The sequence below is a fragment of the Syngnathus leptorhynchus genome, chromosome 5 (genome assembly GCF_054491065.1).
Source record: "Syngnathus leptorhynchus isolate UIUO chromosome 5, UIUO_Slep, whole genome shotgun sequence".
In the NCBI taxonomy this organism is placed as follows: domain Eukaryota; kingdom Metazoa; phylum Chordata; class Actinopteri; order Syngnathiformes; family Syngnathidae; genus Syngnathus; species Syngnathus leptorhynchus.
In genome coordinates this window covers 16,300,497-16,325,735 of record NC_141199.1, presented here as the reverse complement: position 1 = coordinate 16,325,735, position 25,239 = coordinate 16,300,497, and the positions used below count along the sequence as shown (strand labels likewise).

The 25,239-nt window shown below is 43.6% G+C and overlaps 1 long non-coding RNA gene across 4 annotated transcripts in view; it reads left to right on the top strand.

Moving 5' to 3' along the window:
- LOC147057294 (uncharacterized) overlaps positions 1 to 25,239 on the top strand; it is a 50,151-nt gene that overhangs the window by 4,420 nt on the left and 20,492 nt on the right. For all 4 annotated transcript variants that reach the window (XR_015065991.1, XR_015065992.1, XR_015065990.1 and 1 more), the window contains exons 3-6: positions 5,164 to 5,260; positions 5,789 to 5,869; positions 10,399 to 10,453; positions 15,008 to 15,175. This is a non-coding gene — a long non-coding RNA (uncharacterized LOC147057294). The remainder of the gene's footprint in view (positions 1 to 5,163; positions 5,261 to 5,788; positions 5,870 to 10,398; positions 10,454 to 15,007; positions 15,176 to 25,239) is intronic.

The following is a 25,239-nucleotide window of genomic DNA, read 5'->3' as shown; positions in this document are numbered from 1 at the left end:
AGGACTCCTAAAATCCAAACATTTCCACCACGAATGTTGTCGGGCAGAGACCTACAGTGGAAGAAGTTTGCACCCCCCCCCCCCCCCTTTCCTTCAATCTGTTCGTTCTTGTTAGTGTACGCCTCACTCTGTGCGCAAGAGTATTACCCTCAAACAAGTCTGTCCTCTTTGTTTGGAGCTCTATGGGGACCCCCCCACACGCACCCCCTCCTTGAATTAGAAAAAAAAAAAACTGTTTTGGAAAGGCATGTGTGTGGGTGAGAGCGTGGAATCAATACCGTCTTCGTCTTTCTCTGACTTGATTTAAATGAGGGGCTACCGGCTCTGAAGTTGCTCCTCGCCGTGCTCATCATGAAAAGAATGCGCTCGCCGTTATTTTTTATTTTTTTTTTTTGCGCCGACTCCAAAGCCCAGCTGGGTTACCATGCGCATATTAATAATTTAATGCAAATAATCATCGCCTATGCGCTTTGACGCGCGAGTTTTTTGGAGCTGCTAAGACAAAAGTATGAAAGCGCAGGGGCCTCGGCGTTGCGTCGAGGAAAATAAAGCGAGATATTACGCGGGGCCTCTTTTCCCGCGTCTCCGTGGGGCCCGCGTGCCTGCCGGGAAATCCCCACAAGGTCTGCGCCAGCTCATCAACATCCCGCCGTTCTTTTTCGGTTCAACCTTCGGAATGTGTCAAAGCTACTTAGCCCCTCCCACCGAAGTAAAGATAATCGCTACTTGTCGCACCTAAATTTGACAATGACGACCCAACTTGTAAATAGAAAATCGAAACACCCAACAATGGCTTCCGCGACTATTTACGTAAAATTGTAGCCTGGCCCGGATGTTTGGCTTCTTACCTCGCCATATGTCAAAAGTGATACTTGAACCAAATCATAGCTTGATTGGCGGCTCTACACATCACACAGAAAATAAGAAAGAAAGAGGAAAAAAAAAAAAGATATGAAATGTGCTTTCCCTCGGGTGCTTTGGAGCTTCGACTGCTCGGCGCTTCCCTCGACGCTTCAATAATTCATGTGCGGGATCTGCGCGGGATTGAGCGGATACTTTTGTCCAAATGGACGGAGAATTGCTTTTATTTACAGGAGGCTTATTGCGGAATTTGCACTCACACTCCTGGCTAATTTCATGGACAATTTGTTATTCTTCACCCTTGACCCGCCTCTCAGAAAATAAATAAATAAATAAATAAATAAAAATATATATATATGCTTAATGCTGTGTGCGCCTGTGGTCATTGTCATCTGGACGTATTAGCAGCATCTCTGGATTCTTTCCTTGTTTTATGTGGATAATTTGCTCCTGATAGTAGGACGTTTAGTGCGTGCGTGTGTTTGTGTGAACGAAAGAAATGAGAGAGAGCGATTGCGAGAACGCGAGCTGATGTGGAAGGATGAGGGGAGGCCGAGACAGGAGAGAGCTGCCCCCAGTAATGAGGCCCTTTTATGGACTTTAATTTGTCCCGCTCCCCTGGGAGACTGATGGATGGCTCTCTTTATGCTTCCACCCACCGCACCCTCCACCTCACACATCTGTGATACGCAGGATTTATTTATACCCTGATATTACCTCTCTCTAACAAGTGCTGCCTTGCCATAAAGACCCCCAGCGCCACCCACCACCCCAGACGGATAAATTCGATGAAAGAAGGGTAAAAAAAAAATCCTCATTTATTGTGATTCTGCCGATTTGTTTGTTTCTTCTGCGTATAGGCGGGTGGAGAGTGGAGGGAGCGAAACAATTTCGCCCCTGGGCAATTCATTGCAAATTCCGGCTGAGAGGACGTTTCAAGCAAGTTTATCAGCAGTTGTTGGCAAAGGATTAAAAATGACCAGCAGGAAGAGACGCGTTTTGGGTTGACAGCGACGCAGCGGTCAGGAATCGTCCGCACCGCGGCGTACCTTTTAGCTTTTGTTTTCCGTTGTTTTGTTGTTGTTGTTGTTTCAAAAGAACAGACGCTGCTTGACTCCCAACCATGCCACAACTTCAAACGGGCCGTTGTCATTGTGTGTGCACTTGTTGCATGTACGCTACTTGTGCGAGATAAGCTAGCATAATAGCTAGTGTGTTTGAAAGGTCAAAGATCATACATATTTATATTTTATTTGCTGACATGCAACACAGAACAATTTCCAATAAATATTTGAAGTGTTTTGTTATAATGAACTCCAAACTATATTATTAAAAACTACAGCAAAAAAATTAAATACAATAGAATTGGTAAATGAAGAATGGTGTTTTAAGAAGTTCATATTTTTTTAAACTCTGCCTAGCAACAAATGACCTCAAGCACCAGAGAACAAATATCTCAGCAATTCTATTATTTGTCGTTTGCAAGTACAGGAAGTTCTATGATGGAGTTGTTTACATTTTTGTTGTTTAGAATCAACATTAAAATGATGTTTTAGTCACGTAGAATTCCGCTCGTGTATTTTGATAATAAAAACGCTTGACGTTGCACAACGACACGACAAAATCCCCTTTTCCCCGTCTCCTTCCTTCCATCCGTCGTCTTTCCCTTTCAGCCCGATTGCAAAAGCAGCAAACAGAGCGGCAGCGGCGGCAAGGAGAGCAAACAGGGCGAGTAAACACCAGAAAAATATCGCTTTGCTCTCCCGCTGCCCCCTCTGGTTATGTGAACGCCGCCGTCTGCCCATCTTGCGTAGTACAGTAGCTCGGGCCGCGCTTTGACACGAGGATTGTCAAATCGCACCTCCGAGTAGCTCGGAGCCGCCACCGAGTTTACATAATCCTCTGATCCCAGGCCAGCCCTGCTGGAAATGTGACTTGGAGCTCTTTACAGTGACTATCGCAAGGAAAGCTTTACTAAGTCTCAAATTTGAGATCTCACACAACTACCCCCGACTTTGGGATTCTCCTTTTATTGCGGGCACAGACTGGTGCTGACCCTCACCGAGGATGGAAGCCCACCGGCAGCGCCGCCTTTGGCACTTGCTTTCAACTCGGCGAGGTGTCCCGAGCTTGCGCCTGGACGCGCGACAGAAAGCCATCTGTCGGCTGTGATCGCACGCTTAAGCGTCTTTATTAAGCCTCATTGGCGCTTTGTTTGATTTCAGTGCCCCCCCCCCACACACACACTCCTCCCCCCAAGTATGCATGAGGCGGGGGTGTTTACATGACGTTGTTTTGTACTGAAAGCAGACTGCGCTTCAGCTGGAGGTCACAAACTGATTTCTGATGAAAAAACAGATTTCACAGTATCATTTTCATCAAGCCGTCCAGGTCCTGAAGGAACAAAGCAGCCCCAAACCATCATTCCACTGCCACAGAACATTAGTGTCATATTATTAGCTGAAAATTCCTCATTTAAGCTTACGTAGGTGTAATTCAACTAAAATGACCATTTTTCTTTGGGTCAGCTATGACACTGTGGCATCTCTCCCATCCTATTGATCATCCATTCGTCAACATCGCAGAGTAGGAAAAACTCCCAAAAGCACATCGCCTCCCCCCCCCTCCCTTCCTGGTGTTTCTTTCACCATCCATTACAAGTGTGTGACAGCTTCCAGACGGCATGAGAGGAGTAGGGCGGGGGTGGTGAACAATGCCTTGTGACCCTCAGTCAGTACCACCCTGCAGCTCCAACTCCCAGCAGGCCTCCAGAGGTAGAGGTGCTGGATGCTGGACCCTCCACACTCCCCACCTCATCCCCACCCCCCTGCCCCCTTTGGAATCAATTGCTCTGCAACACCATACAAACGATCCGGTGAAGCCCATGCATCACTGCGTGCACGCACACACACACACACACACACACACACACACACACACACACACACACACACACACACACACACACACACACACACACACACACACACACATACACTGCACCAGCAACAATGACCAGCCACGTGGCTGGGGAGTGTTAAAACACAGTCAAGATGGAGTGTGACCATTGGTGTGGCTTGTTTGGCACTTTGGACAATTTGTTTCCTGTTTTGCCATGTGGTAAAGTAAAGGAATTCCTCAAAGGTCCCTAATTTTCTGTAAAATTAGGTCTTAAAATGTCAAAACTATGGAGTCCGCATTGTTGGATTCTTGGGCTTGAGTTTGGCTATTGTGTCACCTTTGCACACCTACCGGTTGAAACCAGTCAAGGTCATCAAAGAACCATTTTGGGACAAATATCTGGCAGAGAAGGGCTCATGTCTTGATCTTCCTGCCATCTGTGAAATAGTTCACCAGAGACTCTACAGTCTGTTGATAGTCACTGTTAGCATAACATTAGCATTAAAGACCCCCATGAAAGTTCAAACAGGAAGTCAGCCATTTAGCAACTAAGCCACCACTTTCAGGAAAATATTCCCAGGGCGCCTCCTCCTCGTTTTGATTTATTTCCCGTTTGGCTAAAATCCTCGTTAATTTGCAGTTTTATTGAATACACTTTTGATCAATGAAATTCTCTTTTGTGATATAAGGAAGCCGCTATCGGTAGATCCGAGTTCCTCTCTGGTCAGACCTATTGTTGACTTCAAGTGTTGCATTAATCTCACTCCCAGAGGTCCCCTTGGAGCCAAGTGCCCTCCCCCTTTCACCCACACACGCACACGAGCGATGACGAAATTGTGTTAATTTAGCCAGCCAGTGGTATTAACTATATTATATCAAATAAGTGCCACAGACAATTGGGCAGCCAGCTCGCTGACTTGGTTTTAATTGATTTTTTTACATGCTCTCAGCCGCCCGTGATTTGGTTTCCCTCTGACACTATGTTTATTAAAGGCAGATTGCATAAAGGAATACATAGATATTGTTGGCGGGCTTTCATATGAGCTCCGAGACGGCGTTTTAATATTGGGGTAGGAGTTTATTTTGATTGAAGTCGATATGTGCGTTTCAAGACGGGGGTCCACCTTCACCCTGCATTTAATAGTCCAAATCACGAGATTAGCAACAGGCAAAAAAAAAAAAAAAGACATCCAATGACCTTTTATAAAGAATTTTTTGCAATGAAAACCACTTTGACCTGGATCGGGCTTCGGATAATTGATTAGTTGTCGATGAATCGATTCATTGCGTAAGGCTGTTTCTATAGCCTTGGCAAACAGTTCCTTTTTTTTTTTTTTTTTTTTTAAATTCTATTTCCTGCAAGTGTATAATGTCTCTTTCTTCTTGAACATCTTTTACCAGCTGTCTGGGTCTTAAAGGCATGCTGTTCAGCCCCGGAGAAAATCCCCCCTAATCATCTTTTTGTGTTGGAGGGCCACAATATGCTGAAGCAGGCAGGGTACATGCACACACACACACACACACACACACACACACGTTTACGGAGGTTGCCAGCCCGCCGCTTTCTTGTCGCCTTCCCCCCGGGGGCGAAAGGAAGGCGGGAGACGAGGTAGTGCAGAGTGTTGGCTATAATCACTTGTTAGAAGGTCTGCCTGAAAGCTCGCTACAACTACTTTCTGCCTTCTAACTGGTGCCCATACGAACATTTTTGAAGTGGCTCAGGGTTATTTTTGGTTTATCGGGAATAAATCGGTTTCCGTATCATTCTGGTAAAAAAAATAAATAATAATGCTCGACATAGTGCTAGGTTTGTAATCAATCGTCTTTATTATTTTTTTAATATTATTTTAGATTGTTTAGTAGCAAAAATGAACAATTAAGAGTGCCTGCAAATTGATTTTAGATTTATGAAGATTTCAATTTATTACGATTATTATGTATCAAAGCTATCTACTCTATCTAAGATAGCTGTCTGTCTGCGTAGCCTTCTTAAGAATCGTATTGTGAGTTCCTCTTGTTTCCACAGTGATCTGCATGAACTCTTTTGTAAGAAAAAATGAAGAAGAAAAAAACGCAACCTTGGCCACGCTTCAAGATAAAACCTCAGGTACCGACAGACGGACAAGCTCGTCGTCATCTTGCATTATTTTCATCCCTCGCATCATGCCAAGAATGAAAACTGGCGTGGCGATGTTGTTACCCAATGTTCTCTCTCCCGGGCTGTATATCACATCATAAAGAATACATAAAACTCCTTCTAAAAAGAAAAAATAGGCAGGGGAGGAAAAAAAGAAAAAACTCCTCAGTCTCCAAGGCATCGGCGCTGAGAAGCAGGCCCTGTTTTCAAACTCTGAACAGAAACAAAAGAAGTTTCCTTGCAAGGAACGGGGAAAAAAAACAATCTTGCGCATACTATGACAGGAAAAAGAGGGACAATGTTAGCCATAATAATAATAATGAAAATAATAATAACAATAATAATATAATAATAATGATAAGAATGTGACAGCTGAACTGAAATGCCGTGGAATGAATAGATAGACTTGTTGGAATTGTCATTCAGTACCGGTCAAGAAATGTTCGAGGTAAAGGTTATTTTGAAAATGCGTAAATCTTTTGAAAAAGAGTCACTCCGAATATGAAATGAATCGTTGGAATGGTTTGACTCGGTCAAGCCATTCGGAGAAGAGGAGGGAAAGTGTTTCTTTAGTTCCAAATTTTGTTTTGGAATTTTGCACATGGGGATGAATCCTAAGTCGATATGGTTGGCATCGGTCGAGAAATGTGGACGGAAGAGATAAATACCGATTCTTTCGTTTGGGAGTATCGCGAATGGGAATGGCTCCTTTTGAACAGGGATGGATTCGTTTGAATCAGAACGAGTGACTCGACTCGTGAAAAAATACGCTGAGAGGCAGCAAAGGCGGCCCGCCATTAGATGCCGAGCGGAAGCCGCGGCGGACAGAAGGCGCCTTTGCTTGCCAAGCCGAGCGCGCTCGGCGCCCGCGGCGCGCCCCGAGCTCGTCTTTGACTCAAAGCCCGCCTTTCACTTCTTTTAGCCTCATTCGCATGTGGCGCGCTACACGCAAACCCGGCGCGCTCGCAGCCTGCCTCCTGAGCGTGCGCACACGCCGCCGTCTTTGTGTGTTTGCCATTCGGCGCTTGGCTGTTTTCGTGCCGCATGTTCGCAAATTCACCTGAGGCGCACCTGTGCGATCATCGTGCTGAGGCGGATGCAGAGGAAATAATCGCTTGCAGAGATTTCAATAGAATATTTGACAGAAATACGTCTTTTGTTTATATGGCCCGTTCATGAATATGATCAAAAGTCTCTCGGCTATATTTTTGTTAAGTGTAGCGGTTCAGATTTGGTCCTAAACTCTCGAGACTTTGAAACCAAACTCCAGACTGGCCATGGACTTATTTTTGAGACTTTCAGTTTCATTTCAATATTTTGAGCATCTGACAGTTCCTAAATGACCAGCCCATTCTTTTTGCTGAAGCTCAAGATGTCTTTATGAAGAGGACCCTTTTCTGACAGCCCAGTCAGTCTCCTTGAGGTGACTTGGCACCTAAGGGAGGGGGGGGGCGGGTTTCGTGTGGCCGTCCACTGGCAGCTAGTGGAGTGGAAGTAGAAGAGGGCCGTTTGAACGTAATCGCTTTTGACTGGCACGTGTTACACGCTCGGGCGCATCATTGATTGGGCGCTTGTTTGCTCAATCACGGCCCCGGTCCCGCCCGTCCGCTCGGTTCCGGCGGTCGGGTTCGACGAAAGCAAACGTGATAAAACGAAGGATGGGATGACGACGAGCGGGGATAAAACAAGCGTCCCGAATCATCGGCTAATCTTAGCACTTTGGCTTTTCCTCCGCGGACACTCGGCATAACACCCTTCCTCCTCCATCCTCTCTTCCACTTCATCCTCTCCACCCCCTCCCGCACCCACCGACCCACCCACCCACTCGCCCGTGTTCCAGACATGCTTTTTACAGCTCGGAGGATGTGGGAGAGCGTGGTGTCATGGGTCAATGTCACTCAGCCAGATGTTTCCTTTGGCCGACACGGCATGTCCAGATGTTCTTCTCCTGGACCATCAAAGATAAATGAATTGATAATAATTATTTTAATGCTCCCATCAGTGGAGGGCTTGTTTCATCTTCCACGTCATTTTCGTAATACCATCGCTGTCGTTACTTTTCACGCTCCCACAAAAAAAATGGTGAACTTTTTCCACTCGAAGACAGAAAAGAAAAGCCGAGACGCCACGAAAGGCCGCCACGGCTCTGATGTATGATCATTTGTATCCTTTATTTAGGATGATAACTCCTCTTGACAATGGCCAGTAAACAAGAGTGTCTCTCTCCGCAGCGAGGTGAGCTATCGCACTTTGATCTGATATTGATCGCCTCCCCCCCTCCCCTTCCTCCCGCCTTCTTCAATCACTCCCCCGTTAAAACATTGGCGACGGCCCGAGGCGTTGAAGCACAGCGGTGAGGTTAATTGATACCCTCTCTGTGCTGAAAAAGAAAATCATAAACAGCTATGGAGACACTTGTATTGGATTTGATTTGAATGATAAGTTAATCATTCCAATAAAATGCAGTACAATAACGATAATGAAATAAAAAAAATACGATTCAATACACAATTTATTTATTTATTTCAAACGTAACATAAAATGTTTTCATTTGATGTGTTCACGAGGAAATATTCTATCTATCTATCTATCTATCTATCTATCTATCTATCTATCTATCTATCTATCTATCTATCTATCTATCTATCTATCTATCTATCTATCTATCTATCTACCTATAGGAGGAAATATGTGTGTGTGTGTGTGTGTGTGTGTGTGTGTGTGTGTGTGTGTGTGTGTGTGTGTGTGTGTGTGTGTGTGTATATATATATATATATATATATATATATATATATATATATATATATATATATATATATATATATGATAGTTTCTTGCTTGTTCACTCTTTGATTTAAACCGTAGCAGAGGTCTTGATCTCAATTCATGATAATTTCAAATTCCTTTTTATGTTAAGGGGGAAAAAGGTTTGTGTGTGTCGTATTTCCTTATAGGTGTGTTTCATTTCTCTCTCTGCGGGAGCGAGGCGGAGGTGGGCTGGGTGCAGGTGTGTAATGGGTGAGATGATGAAGTTTCAGCGTTCAGGTGGATGTGTCATCCATTACGACCAGCAGAAAGGCGGCAGATAAATCACCTTATCAGGCCCCGGCCTTCTCCCCGCTGAGCTGAGGCGGGCTAGCGAGGGGGGGAAATCCATCACCCTCCACAAATAGGACATGACTCAGACATCAACGCGCTTGTGTACACGGCGAGGTGCGGCTTTAACGCCGCACTGCACCTCCTCTCGGGGGTGTCGGCTTTGGCAAATCTGGCTTTACCTTGTGTTTACATCCTGGTGACTGGATCGTACCATTTTTTGCTCAATTCTTGGGGGTCTCGAGTGTAAAAAAATCACATTGTGCTGGTTGGGCCGTACCACTTCTTTATCAGGGATAGGGGAAGACTTTCCAGGATTTTAAACAGAATCATTTAAAAAAAACAAAGACATGAAACAGACCTGGACCAAAAAAAATGGAAATTAATTTGACCATATCAACCATCAGTGATGTCTTCAAACTTGCTGCGGAATTGTTCTTCTGATTACAAATGTCCGTATTATCTCTGAATTCCTGCTTTGAAAATGTTAAGGCTTAGCCTCCCCTTTAAACCCAAATTTCCCAAATGTTTAATTACAATTCACACACAACGCACACACACACACACAAAGTTACTGTACCTCGATGGCTTCCCATGGCTGGTTGCCAGGCAACAATAATGACACTGACCTTTTCGAAATCAGTGGGATACGTCTCACTTGTGGGGCCTTGCCAGTTATCACAGTGCACACACACACACACACACACACACACACACACACACACACACTTTTTTTTTTCTATATATATATACACCGCCACACAAAGACATTTCTTTTTCATTTAAGCGCATTTTTGCCCTTGAGGAAACCCGGAGGAGTTAGCGTTCCATTCGCTAGCTCCTTGTCACCCCCCCCCCCCTCCCCTTTTGCTCATCCTCTTAACGTAAGAGCAGTCTATTGGTATTCAGCAGCACAGGTATGTTAAGACAGCAGAGGGCTTTTTAAACATCTTAGCCGCTGTTTGTTCTGTCTCTGGCGGGGGCCCCTGGTGTCGTACACCGGGGCGCTTTGGGAATAAGACAAGGAGAATTGCAAATTTGTTTTTCACCGGCGACAAGCGCCATGTTACTCTACTTGAGTGTTTTGTATATAAACACTCTCAAAGGTGGAGTGTTTTGTTTAATTTTTGGGGTGTTTTATTTTTCTTGCCGAGCATCCGGGAGGTTCACTCTTTTGATTAATGACTTGTCTTACAAAGCTCGTTTGACGCCGTTGTTGTTTTGTCGGAACAAAAATGGCACAATACGCGCCATAGGCAGCGTGAAATGGGACGTAGTATGAATAGTTGACTTTTTAATGGCTTGTATACAAATAGTTGGTGTTTTGAAGTGTGAAATTAAATAACCAGGTAAAGAATTTTGTTATTTGACTAAGACTGGATTTTGTTGTCTTGTCATTGCAGCTCCCATCTGATTGAACCGAACTGAAAAGTGGAGAAATTGTGGTGTTTGTACAAGGTTGGTACCTGTTTTTTTGTTTGTTTTTTCAGTAGAACATTTGTGAAACTGCGACAAGACCCTCAAGCGATAGTCGTACTATATTTTAAAGGAGGAGCTCCATCTTTTTAGAAAATAAATGGATCTAGTGCAGTTCCCTGAGGAACGCCGTTCTAAAATGATTGTCGTTCTCTTGTTGTTACTTTGGATGGATTTTTGAGCCATCATCGTGCAAAATCACGTATGCAAACTACTACGCTATATTGACAAATGTTTTGGGACAAAGTAAAGTAAAATGGGACAAAATGTGGATTTTCCAACCCCCTTCTGGCAACACCTACAAAATGTTGGAGTCATTTTTTGTTTTCATTTATGCAGATGAACAGCCTTGCACTTTATTATTATTAATAATAATAAATCCTATTATTGATCAAAAATACCTAACTCGTCTGTAGAGAACAAATGGCTCTATGAAACTTCCCTGAGGGACGCCACTCTAAATTCTTCCCCACTGTTTGTTGTGACTTTAAATGAATGTCATTCAAATACAGAAGATCATTCCCATAGTCCTACCACTCGTGTCCACGTAGTATAGGCCAGTGTCCGATTCAAGCCGGACACAACAGGGGAGCAGTTAGTATAAAAGCAACAGAAAGTTTCCCCGGGCATAGATCGTGTACGGAATCGGGGAGAAACCTTCCGCGGTCGTCTCTTAAGTCACCTGGCTTGCTTGCATGTGAATGACAAAAAAAAACTCGTGTCTTTCGCCCCTTTTATGAAATCCTTTACAAGTGGCCTGACACCAGGGCCTCTGCTTTGTGCAGGCTGTATATTTCTATTCATAATTGATGGCTGGGACCCAGACAGACAGAGCGCTACACATGTAATATGGATTCGCTCTCGGTTACAGATGCATGCCCTCATCTGGACTTGACTCTCGGCTGTCATTGTGCGTGCCCACACAGGGAAAAGGCTGTATCGGCTTTTGCTTGGCAATTACTGGTGTTGTTTCATCTTTAGTTGCTTTGTCCATAAACAGAACTCCGTGCCTTCAAATTCGCAAACGGATCATCCATGCCAAGTTATAGTTTCACTTTCTTTCCTGTTTGCCCTTTGTCTCCTCTTGGATAAAATGCATCTAACAAAAATTCATATATTTTTGAATAGTTACATTGACATGTATGGAGCTTGTGTAAACAAAACTATAGTTGGACAACACCACTCAAGAGAGTACCGGCCTTCACCTGTTTTTATTTATTTATTTGTCTGTTTAAAAAAAAAAAAAAAGACTTAAGTGACATTTTGGCCTCGGCGGAGGTCCGGGCCCCTCTAGCACTCTCTAGCTTGAGGGCGCAGACCTGTGCAGTGGATTTAAAAATTGATTTGATTTCGGATTGGTCACAAATGTCACAGTTTGCTCTTCTTCCGTATTGAGGTTTGTTTGGAAATTTGTTCAGAAATCTGGCAAATTAGCTTTGCTAGTCTTTTTTTATTTGTCGAGTTCCCCTGGTTCTCGTTGGACAAAATCTTGAGCAGGTGTTCCTCAAACAAAGCATAAGAAAGAAAGCTAGGCTAGGCAATATGAACTCTGCATTATGGTGACAACTGACTGCCCGTGTTGTCCTCTTCGAGCATCAACTACTGTTGTCCAAATTGATTGAGTGCTTCCACAACCAATCCCAGTGTCTCGCTCTACTTTAGTCCTCCAGTTCACGGAGGCCAGAGTTCATAGTCTGTGTTTCCATAGCAACATTTGACATGTCCTCCCACCAAAACAGGAAGTCTCTCAATTCTCTGTAATGGGTTTGACCTTTGAACCCTGTCTCTCAAGCAAACCGGCATCCCCGTTTGTGACGGTAGCCTGCAGCCACGCAAGGGTTAATAAGCAATGAGGCGCTGTCGTGTCCTCTCAGAGTGGACAGGTGAGGCTAATGCTAGAGGCTACATGTCTTTGACAGTTTTGAGAGTCTTTGCTTAATCAATCAAAAGAAGAAGCAGATTTGACAAAATACACACAAAATACGTACATTCAGATTAGTTTGACAGTGTTAATTAGTCTTCATTAAAAATGCTAAGAAACAGAATGAAGGCATAGCAAGTACCTGAAAGGCCAAAGATTCATTTCCCAGGGTTGTCAAACCTTTGCTTTATTAACACAAAGTAGTCATGCTCAGGTTTTTTTAATTGACTTAAAAGCTACGACCTCACACAGGTCCCCCTCCCCCCTCCCCTATCATCATGACATCCAATCACCTCCTCCCGCCAGCGTCGTCCGCTGCATTATTTATGCGCACTAATCAGGAACCCCCAGCTCCGGTCTGCTAGCTACCCTACCGCTAACATCACTTCCCTGACCCGACCCTCCCTGTTTCCCCACAGCGTTGTTGTGTGTTTACGCTAACGTCTGCTCATTAAGGGCTAGCCAAGCCAGGCTAGCGCCCGTTTGCTTTTTGACACTCTCGGAGGTGGACTCCGGGGTACAGCTCCGAGCGAATCTGGAACAACAGGCGAAATGCGCGTCTGTAGCTAGCACGCGCAGATGTAGCCTACGAGGAATCGCGATCCAGCTTCATTATTGTTGTAATTAGCGCTCCTCTGTGGTGGTCCGTGGTGTCGGCCACGTGAGCCGTGACCTCTCGGGAGGTAAAGTGAGGGCAGACTGCTCTGAGCCTCTGCAAGCAACACAACTGTTTGCTCATTTGAAGGTCGGGCGCACAGAAGCATTTCATTTGTACGGTTACCTTTTTTTTATGAAACATTTTAAAATTGGAGAAAAAAAAAAATAATGGCCAAATTTTCCCTCCCTTGAAATGTTCCTGAAAACACATTTGCGTTCCTCTCCAGGGCAAGCATGCGTCATTTGAGTTAGCGACTTGCCTTTTTCCTGTTTCTAATGCTCGTCAAGGCAGGTAGCAAAAGGCGCTAACAGGGCAGCTCAAGGTGGAAGTCCCGTGAAGGACACAGCTCCCTCGGGGTGGCCTAGCAATGAGCGCGGGAGCGTGAAGGGCTGCAGCCGTGGGCTGGCGACATTCCATTTGTTTGCGTAGCAACTCTGGCATTTTGCACAGACATTGCAGAAGTACTCACAACCTATACTTATGATATCGCTTTTCATAAATTAATTCCATCTCCAACGTTTAAGAGAAAGAGAGAGAGTATATACAGTACACACAAGAGGGAGAGAGAATCAGAAAATCTGCGACCTTAGCAATGATAAGTGATTCAAAAAAAATGGATGGATATTTAGAATCTTTTTAGCGCTGTCAATTTTGACCTTAGCATGATAGTAAAGTACGGTATTTGTACATCACTGGTTCTATCCTATCTTCTGTTTGAGTACAAGTAATGAAGTCGGTGTCCAGATCACCACCACTGGGAATCGGGGCCCTATGCACACACAACTTTCCATTGAGCCTTGCTCTCCGCGTGCGCCCGATACTCCAGAAAAACAAATGCTTTACATTCAAACAGCTAACAAGGATGCGATGTATTTTGACTGGAGAGTTTGCCGGTGTCAACGAGCAGGCTGCATTAAAGCAGACGTATGCATAATTCACGCACGACAGCGAATGGCTACAGCGTGTCGGATGAATAAACTATAATGCTAAATATTTGACAGAATGCTAATAATTGCAGAAAGAATTCATTAGCATCCGCGAGGCATCCTTATGAATAATGGACCTCGAGGAGTGCGGGAACATCACGCCGGATCTTCCCATATGGGCCTGATACCTGATCACTTCATTCATGGCAACGCCGCTTTGCATGAGCGCCATGTGAAGGCCAAAAGCGCCATCTGGTGGTGATGCATAGGGCTGAATTTGGGGGATTTTTGTTCCTACAGTGCCGCTGAAAGAGGGTTTGGGCGTTTACAGGTGCCTCTCAAAAAATGACAATTTGTGGAACATGTCAGCAGTTGAATTCAAAAAGTGAAACTCCTAATTTGCAGATTCATTAAACATAGTGATTCATAATTTTGAGTTCTGCCAACTCTCTGTTGTAAATGAGGGGCCTTTTCATTTCACGTTATATTTAGTTGTTTAGTTATTTAGTTTCGAACTAATCTGCTACTCCCGAACAAATTAACTGTAAACTACAAAGAATGAAGTTTGTTGCATATGTTTTATTACTGACTTCTTCCTTGGTAGATGTGTCAACGCCTAATTTTGCCAGTTATCAGCATAATCCAGCAAAAGTTTCTTCTTCTTCTTCTTCAAGGTTGCTAGAGTTCTGCTCCAGTCTTGCAGCTAGTTAGCACGTTAGCTAATTAGCAAGGTTGTTAGGAATGAAAAAATGGCCACGCAGCTGTGCGTTGTTCTTGCAAGGCGAGGCCTTTATTGTTGGAGCGGAGGCCGCTATTGGAGGAAATGATGTCATAAAATGACACAATGTCACATTTTTACAGTCGAGGAGGTGATGATACGGGAAACGCTAACAAACCGTGCAGCGTCGCTTGAGGTGATCAGACTTGACCTCTGTGTTCCCCCAGCTGTCTTTTTTCTGTGAAAAACGAATGTATATTTCAAAAGGGATTGACTCGCCATCTTGCCCTTTTACGGATTTATGCATTTGCAGATTATTTATATCCGAGGATGCGACGAAAAGCCGCCACTGTCACGAAGAGACGGCTCGGCTCACTTTCGGCCGCGAGGTGCAAATGTTTGAAAAGAGGATTCTTCCAAGGCCGGGAAAGTCTGGAATCACTTAGATGTTGTTGTGAAGCCTCCTCTGCAGCTACCGCAAGTAAGAAATCACTCATTTCCATCTCACCAAATTCAATTATTATGGCTTTGTAAGGAATAAATAATATAAAAATATATATATATAAAATAATGATAATATTATATTCTATAAAAATAAAATAATATTAATAATAATAATAATTAATAATGATAATTAGTTAAGTGGAGCTTTTTTTCTATCAATTTAAAACTCTTTCTCCATTGAATAAAAAAGAAAAATTCCCGAAATGTGGAGCCAAAGTGCTTTTTCACCAATGATGAAGTCACAAGCAAGACAACACAATGCTGTTAATTAATGATTACATCGCCCGGGAACCTCATCTTATGAATAGCCTGTGGATAATTAAAAACCCAAACGCTAAGGGATGTCCAAGCGAGGGAATTCACAACACAATACACAACAATGGCGCAATGTGAAGAGAAAGCACACAAGGCCTTGTAAATTTCTATCGTTTGGCCCCCGAGGAGCGTAAATAGAAAAAAAGAATATGTGTAAATGGATATTAAAAGCAATGTTCTCGTCACCGTTGCTGTTTTCATCTCCCCCCCTTCTTCTCTTTCCTACCTTTCACTCTCCTCCCCGAGGCCACGAAACACTACTTTTACATATATTACCTTTTGATTAATGGAGCCGTATTCATTATTCCGCCCCGTCGCTAATTAGAAAACGCACTCCTGCTAATGATATACAGTCAGAATAATACTTGCCCACGAGGCATTGCCATCGCGCCGGCTTTCACGCTCGCGCGAGCTCTCGGTCCGAGGCGGCGACGCAACTTTTGCGACTCCATTAGCACGAGAGTCACGGTATCATTGTTGTCTGTCGTAATGAGGAGAGAGGAGGTTTGATGAGGCGCCAGTCGCTCTTAATCAACGTGCCGCTATCTGCGTGTGGTGGAGGCCGGCGTGATGTTGCGCATATTGATTTTATTTCCTTCGTAACATTCAAACAAATATATCGATATCGTATTTTCAAATCCAGTCATCTCGTGTGTGTTTTCAATTGAAGGATCTGTCCTTCATTTCATTTTTTTTTGCTGTATTTGTGGTCAAATCAAAGCCACGGCGAATGTAAAAATAGTGATTTGACGCCACCGCGAGGTTCACTTCAAAATGAGTTATCTAATAGGAAAAAAAAATGTGTTTAATTGTCATAACTTTGATGAGGTGAATGCAAAAATAACCCACCTCACGATAAAAAGCCAATATTTGGATTGTCCGTTTTCCAATTACCCTCGTGTGGCTTTACCGGGCCCCTACTGTTCTAAAAGTGAGGACCATCCATATCACACCTACTACACACTTCTTCTCCCTACTAATGCAAGCTATTCCCCGCGGCCGCAGCGTGACAGAGGTAATGGCTGGAGGGGTGTGATGGAGGCAATGGGTCACAGCATGTTAGCGACAAGGTTACAACAACTTTCGGGGGGGGGAGGGAGGCGTTTCGGGTTGGGTGTAGTAAGGTAGCAAGATTAGCAACAAAGCCCCGCTTCTACAAATTCTGCCAAATCGGTCAGAAACAGACTCCATGAGGTCGGCGTTGCCATTTTTTTTGTCACTCTGGTCGTAGCCAAACCGGTTGTGCATTGAGGTTAGCGCTGTCCACCGGAATAGCCTTCCTGGGAACTCCAAGCAGGTGCAAACAGTAGAAAATGACAAAGCGACTCATTTCCGGGGTCAGCATTTTTGAAGATTACGTTATTTTCTCCTTTCCACTCCGTCCAAGCGCCATTAGAGAGACGTGCGCTGCCATTAGTGTTGTAATGGAGCCTTCTCGTTCCGCGTCGGCCTCTCTGCTGACCGAGCTCTCTCGTTAAATTATAACGGGCGTGTGATTGCATTGATTCTTATCGGGAATTACAAATTCTTCTCAAAAAAGTTGCATTGTGTGTACTTTTTTGAATTTCTTTCTCACTATGCGCAAATGTTTGTTTTATAAACTTTGAGCCATAGTGCTCGCCACAAGATATCGTTTTGTGGCAGTTTGGCAAATTCCAGTAACTTTTTTTCGGAAAGGCACGGTCGTCGGCCGATCGTCTCGTATCGGGACGATTCTCCGATGGCGAATGTTAACGAGCAGCTGAGGGAAAATAAATCACAAGCGATGTCGACTTTGTGCGCTTCCCGTGGCTCCTGTCAGCCAAAGGTTCTGTGATGGCAAAACCACTTTTTTTTTTTTAAATTATTATTTTTTTTATTTTCCTCCGCCCCACCAAGTGTTTGAAAGCTGCCACATTTCCTAACAGCGTCGGCTTAAAGGCAAACACGGGCAAAGTGACAAGTGGAAAGAGCGCCGCAGTTGACATATTCCCCATCCTTTCAGCGTGTCATCTCACTTTCTCTGGACACCTGATGGATTGTGACAGCCTATATTGGCTCTTTCATATGAAAGAGAATTTAGCCATGAAATGTTAATGAGCTGGAATTTCTTGCCGCGCTTTTATTACAGCCCGCCGCTTTTTGAACATTATTCAAAGCAACACGCACAAATTCCACTGTTTGCCATCAATTAATCATGCCTCCTTGTCACCCAAGTAGCTCGCCGCCTTTAATCAAGAACGGCGCCAGCTCCTTGAGAAGTGTTGCTTTATGATCACAACAATTACAAACTTAAAGGCGATTATTTGAGTACGTTTATTTGTTTCTGTCGTGCCCGAGGCGAGGGGGGGGGGCTATTTTTCTATTTGAGGAGACAGAGGCTAAAGGCTGCTCGGATACTACAATAGAACCCAAAAGTCTTTTGTTCCCTTGTCCTCAAAAGTTTTCAAATAAACATCCTCAAGTTTAACTCTGCCATCTTTTTAATCCAGACATCAGTCAGACTCGATCAACTTCTAAAAAAAAAGATCCATCAAAATTAGACAAATAAATTGAGAAGGGTGGGAACATAAAATGTTTTTTTTCAAGTCAGCTACCGGGTCCATATCGAACCAGACAGCCATGAATTGTAAAACAAAATAAAAAAATTCTAAATTTTCAAAGCCCCTTTTTGGTGAAAGTTGCCACCAAAATAATATAGTCCAAACCAAGATGGCCGACTTTCTGTTCAACTTCAAAAATGGGTCTTTGCTTTCTTATGATAGACATGGCCGGCCACACAATTTTGGCTTCATCTGTAAACCTAAATGTTCTTCCTTCCCTTCCTTTCTTTTTTAATTTGCCCTCAACAGGCCTCCTCCAAACCAAAATGGCCGACTTCCTGTTCAATTCCTGACTTGTGACTTTAAGACTCTTTTCCTGCGTCCCGTTTTATTTTTGAAAAGTTTGAGGTCGTACGCGACTCGTTGCTTCAGGAGACTGCAACTTAAACAGCCATTCCAAACTTTTTCTCTCTTTATTTACTACTGTTGCGTATGGAAGAACAGCCAGCACCCCTCAATAAGTGATAGGCTCAGGAAGACGCAACAGTCTGGAGGATTTTCAGGGTCCGTCTAATTAGTTCCCATCAAAAATGTAATTCCTTTTTTTTTTTCGGGAATAACGCCGCCGGGGCCGAGTAGCCCAAAGCGAACATACCTGGCCGAGGACAAAATATATATAAATATCTATGAAATAATGAATGAAAATCTTGTAACCCGGAGCCATAAGTACATTTATATGCTTGACAAGAACACGCCATCAATGGCAGCTCCCGCTTCTAATTGAATCCCTCCGACGTATGTGTAATCTTGCCATTAATATGAATGCCGGCCGCGCTTAATATTTCACGTTTCTCGTAGATATTGTGAGCGTCTCATACATCCTTCAAGGGCATATAATCATTAATAAACTTTTTTTTCTGATACTTTTTGGAGACTTAATAAGCAGGTGAGGAGGAGGAGGATGATGTAGTGCGCTGGAATGTATTTTTACTGGCACCTTATTAACACACGGACTCGTGTCATGTTATTTATAACGTGGCAATGTTGGGTTGAGGGATTCGCAAAATGAATATACGGTAAATAGGAAATGTTTATGTGATTTCTTTTTTTTTATTTAAATTGCTGTAATGGCACAATAGCCACTGGAAAAAGATCTAGATATTTTTCTTTCACTGACAAAATAGTACACGACATGATTTAAAAAAAAAAAAACATTTTACAGGCATTCAACTTGATTAAAATGTTAAAAAAATAACTATTAAAAGTTAAGAGACATTTAAAATATTGTCAGTTGGGCCTTTTGCTTTCGTAACAAAATAATAAAATCAAACATTTTGAATTCATCACAGTTACACAAGAGACGATGTTTTATTGACATATTCAATTTTGTAAGATATAATTCCTCTGCCTGGATCATAACAATTAGTGACCAATTTATTTGTATATAATTTGTCTTTTTTATTCTCCCTTTTTCATATTTTTTTTTGTGATCTTGAAGTAATATTACCCACATTGCACATTTTAATAAGTAATCACTTACATTACTGTAGTTACTGTAATTACTTTTATAACACTGCTGCGCAGTAGGGAATCAATTAAGCGCACAGCATTAATTTCTACCTTGTTCAATGGTGGGGCCAGTCTGTTTGGATTTGGGCCCTGATGGCTGAGCCCCACCTTTAACAAGGCCGCCTTGCTCTTGTATCTGACAGTGCCCCCCCCCACACACACACACACACCCTATACATAAATAGAGGGAACGAGAGATCTAAAAAGCCCCCGTCGCAAGTGCCATTTGTCTGCAGGTTAACAGAAAGACGAGATATAGGGCGGGCGTGAATAATTCAGGCTCCCACAACACATGCACTTTTGCTTTTCAAGCATGAGTTATAATTTAATTAGCAACTTCTGGTGCCTCTGCTGGCCTATTTAAATATTAAAATCTTCCGCCGATCACATTGGATTAGCCGGCGCCGTGAAATTCCCTGAGATGTCAGTTGTTGTCTCAGCCAGCGACTCCCCCCGCTCACCCCCCACATCACTTTCACTTCTCCCCGTCTTATCACTCTCGTCGCCGTTTGTTGTCGTCGTCGCAGTCGACTAGTCCATTAGAGACAAAAGGGGGGGGACGTGTGTGGCGGACCTTGGGGGGGAGGCCTTAATGCAGGGTCGCCGCGTGTTAACACGCGTCGGACCAGATGTGATTGCGAAAAGGCTGAAGAGGCAAATGCTCATTAAGGGATGTCTAAGGTTTATTTATATTTCAACAACAAGGTTTGCTTTATTGCCTCTTAGAGCTTGCTGGTAGTAAAGAAGGACACTTGTTGGTACTTTGTCATGATAACACGCAATTCGTAGATGAATCCATGCAGAATAAACACACACAGTGCAGCAGCACATGTAGACAGTCAATGTAATTTAAAAAAATACAAATAAAAAATTTACGATCCAAATATATCTTTTTAAAAATATATAACTTCTAAATCAGGCCGCCGCTGCATGCAAAATATGGGAATAACCAACTAAAAGTCAATACAGACTCACTAACTTCGATGTGGAATTCGTCAGTCCCCAAAATGCCACTTCATAAAAGTGACAATTTCTCCTGACATTTATGAAATCCTCATTAGCTTTGCGATGTTACCTCCATTTGACTTTTTACCTTCACCAACCTTTCTGTCAGTAAAGCAATCTACGTCTCTTTGATGAGTCCAGAAAGCTGAGGAGGAGGCGTCGCTACATACAAGCATGTTTACAGCGACATGACATGTTTAAAGCATGTGACGAGGCCTGCGTGCGTAGACGCTTCAATATTAAAGCTGACAGTAAGTCAAACATGACTTAGGAGGTCGAAGTTGAGCGTGAGAGACATTGACTTGCTATTAAAAAAAAAGGAATGTGAGCGACAAAGAAGTCACTTAGCCTTATTTCAACAAACACCATGTTAAAACAAATCAAGACGTTTCTGGATGTCACTTTCAACTTTTAAATATTTCCTATACACATTTCGAGGCTTTACCGCTAACATTAGCCACTAGCACGAGCTTCCTACTAGCTATTTTGCCTACTAGCTAGCTGCTATTGCTGCTTATTTTCAAAAGTAGTTTTTGCAAGAGAAGCAAATTCATTCACTTCCAGTTATTACTTAGGAAAAATAGCTTTGAAAATTTGAAAGGAAATTTTTTTTTGTCACAAACATGCTATCATTTGCCGCATGGAGATTTCTGCCATTGAATATTTTGACTTTAATTTTAAAGCAATTTGGGTGTCCAGGCTAATTTCTTTTTTTTTTTTTTGTATTACACTTTTCCATTAAGACCCCGCTCACATTTGCCCGTCTTGTCTCTGTCTGTGGGTAATGAGCTCATCCCCAAGATAACAGTTGAAATACGTCAAAAGGAGCGTCGGGTCGCCACGACGATTAATACGGCTTGGGAGGCGAATGTGCCCGGCTTGAATTATTAACCCGGCGTTCCGTTTTGAAAAATGCCGGGTGGGCGCGAGATTTAAAGGGAGTTAATGTTTCACCATCAAACCATTTTAAGGCTAATCTCGCCAGCTGGACGCGTGTGATGAAAACGCAGTTCCTCATCATCTGAAAGTGAGTGACGGCGGGTCTTGAGGGGGTGTCGGAGTGTCTCCTTGCGACTGGCCATTGCTTTTAAGTGGCTGGTGCATTTTTCATGCTCGAGCGGTCGACGGGAATGTCTCGATTAAAGACCTATTCAAAATGGCGGCGGCGTGGGGGGCCTGAAATATTCATTGGCTATTGCAACGCTACACCACAGAGTGAGTGTTAATTAAGGAAGCAAGCTATACTGTATGCCGCACATGGGACGGTGGGGGGGCGGCTGGGGGGCTTTCAACGCAGCCTCGTGGCGGAAGATGACTTAAAGGAGAATGACATTCGGCTTTGCCCACACGTCCCGCCGGACGGCTATTTGTTGGGCTTTATTTTGCGCTGTGCTTTTAGTTGGGAAAATGCAAATGCCTGAGTTGGCTGTGGCATCGTGGATGGCTATTCAATTGTTCACATGATAAGATTAGGTTAGAATTCAAATTATTTTTTATGAATGAAAAAAAATCACGTCATAAAAGTTTTTTTTTAATGAATTTCTGGTTATCTTTTTTATATTGTATTTTGTATCCATTTGCCGACTATATAGGATTTAATTTTTTTAATTTTTTGAATATATAATAATTATGATTAATTAATTAATTTTGAATAATAATATTTTTGCACCAAAAAAAACATTTTTATTAACATCCACACTAGATTAGCATATTTTTGCATACTTTGCCATATTTATAGAGCTTAGTTTTTATTTTTCTGACTTGACTGATCATTACTTTACATATTTGTTATGGCAGTCCCTGAGAATAATGCTAACACAATCTCTAACTAAACCCTAATCCTAAAATATAATAAAACCACGCCTGTTCCTTCCCAGTCCTCCATCCCATCCCAGCCATCCATATGCTTCCCCACCCCCAACCACGCGTTGGCACGCAGGTGTACGCACACGCAGGTATCCATCCTTCCTTCCCAGTCTGCTCGGCACGCAAACCGCCCAGAAAAATCTAAGCGACACCTCTCTGGTTTGATATGCCATCAGAGCGAGCGGGAACAGGGTAGGAGGGGGGGGGGGGGGGGTTGATTTTTTTTAGACGGCAGCGACACGTTTAAGTGCCCAAAAGTCTAAAAATGTCATCAGCGAGCAGCGAGGCGTAACCACCGCGAGGGTTATACCGACTATACCTTTAAATTATTGAAAGGCGCTTTTGGAATGCCAGAGTGTCGTGGATCAACTGCACCTATGGAGGGGTCAAGACGGCTGCCGTTTTTAATCTATTCATAAAAATTGGTGCAGCTGCGGCTGATAATTAGAAATCTGTATTTCCGCGGGCAACGCGCATTGCTAAATTTGCACCTTGTATTAAAAGCATAATTCTACGACAAAGCCAGTTTAAGGGGGAAAACCTAATGTTATATTAAAGCGGAGTTAATCAGCGCAAGACGAGATACTTGATTATGCAGCGCAAATGCTTTAATGTGCAAAAAAAAAAGAAAAAAGACACAAGAGCAGATTATTATTATTGGTAGTATGACGACAGGTTAATAAAACTTTGGCTTTCTTAATTTTTCATACTGGTGAGTGTGTGTGTAAATGTTTAATGAGCCCTTTATGCTCCAGATATTCCAACAAAAAGGTTAATAAGCCCTAAGATGGAAGAGCGGGTATATGATAATCGACCCGCAGAAAAAAAGAAAAAAGTGCAGCGACATTAAAGAAGCCAAAGGAGCACTGAGGGAAGAAAGAAAAAGACACTTAAAATGCAGAATAATAATGGCATAAATATATTGAAAAAAAAAAATTTCTGCTAATTATTTATATTGCTGAGCAGGACAAATCTATTTACAGAATGTTGATTTTTCTTTGAGGGACCTAATTAATTATTTGCCCCCAAAATAAAATAAAGATTGTCTGGGCGGGGTAGTGAAACAGTCACACAACCTTTTGGGGGCATCAGGGTTGTGGACCAACGAGTTTGTAAATCGTTTTGGACTTGTCATTGTGGTAAGTTTGTATTTTATTTTAACTTTTGTTGTTGTTTTTTTCAATTCAGTTTTGTTTCGCTCCCCTGTACGTGAATTTCACGGGACAGCAACAATATGGCTCCTACGCGCCATATTAGCGTGAAAGTTGTGTGTTACTTGGCGGGAAAGTTAAGAATAAAAAATGGAATCGCACCGCATGATGAAAATCTCAGACAATCCCAACTCCACGCAATGCGACCGAGAACTGCGCCGAGTTGTCGGCGTTAAACTTTGATGCCTCTTTGCCAGCCGAGCGGTAAGAGTAACAATTGCGCGGCGTAGCCGTAATAGGCGCAGCAGAAGGAAGCGGGGAATAAGGGGTTGGAAAAATGAGACGGGAGAAGAGAGGGGGGGGGGTCGATGGTTAGTAGATAGCGGGGAGAAAGGTTATCTATGATTTAATGCCGATGAGATGAGCCGTGCCGGTTCATGCTGCTGTGATTCAAGTCAGCGCTCAGGACTTTCAGCTCGTTTCATCATGGTGCTCCTAATGAGGCCCGGGTCTGTTCCCCAATGTACCTTGGAAGGGGGGGGGGGGGGCGATAACAACAGGTCCTGGAGTAGCTGAGGTTGGCTTGGATTTGGGAAAGGGGGTGGGTGTAAAAAGTGGTGGTTGTCGCTCCAGGGCAAGCCACTTTGTCCTGAGGCTGTGTGAAAAGGTCACTGCCCCTGAAGACTCACCACAGGCAGGCGCTGTAGGGCGTCTGCAGGGGGGAAGTGGGGTGGGGGGTGGGGGGTTGTTTTGGTGCAAACAGGAAGTGGCAGGTTAACGGGAGCGTGTCGACCAAAATGGCTTTTGTGAAATCAAATAGCTAACTCTTGTCCGTTTCCTCGCAAAAGTTACTTGCAGGATAATCAAACGTGTTGGGAGAGTTAGCGTTAGCTTTTAGTTGCTAGCTCGTTAGCTACGCAGTTCTCTTTGCTATGTTTGTCTGTCGCTGCTCTTCAACTTAGCCATTTTGCGCTCTCTGGCTAGCTAGCTACTTCTCTCTCTCGCTAAGTACAGTTCCCAATACCTTTAGCTGTCTGTTTAGTTTTTTGTTTTGTTTTTATTTTTTGCTAACGTTTCCATCGATATAATTAAACATGTCGCGCATAGCGCTAATGCCTTAGATCTCAGTCAAATCCATCCGGGGGGACACAGTCAAACTGGTCCCCCTAATGAGGGGTGGCTCCAGGGGATATGAAAGGCAAAGAACGCTCCGAGTGGGTGGGGCAGGGAGCCTGCTGGTGGGGCGACCTGTCTATTGGCCTTTGTGCAGAGTTAATGATGCCGCTAATATGTTCTTTTAAAAAAGAGCACACGGTGATTCATGGCTTTCATTAGCGCCCGTGTGCCAGGGTAGACGTCCCGACCTCGCTTTCTCTTCCCTGTCGCCGATCACACCCCTCTGTCCAACCCACCCCACTTTTTTTTTTTAATGAGTGCCTGGAGATGAGGTGGCACACTTGACCCTTAATCATATGTGGAGCCGGTGGTGGGGGGGGGTGAGTCCGGAGGTTTTTTAGGGGAGACGAAGGAGGAAATCGGATGGTTGCTCCTCATCGTTCCGCTCGGCCAGGGGCCGGGTAAGAAAAGGTCGCGTAGGATCCGTTTTAAAACAA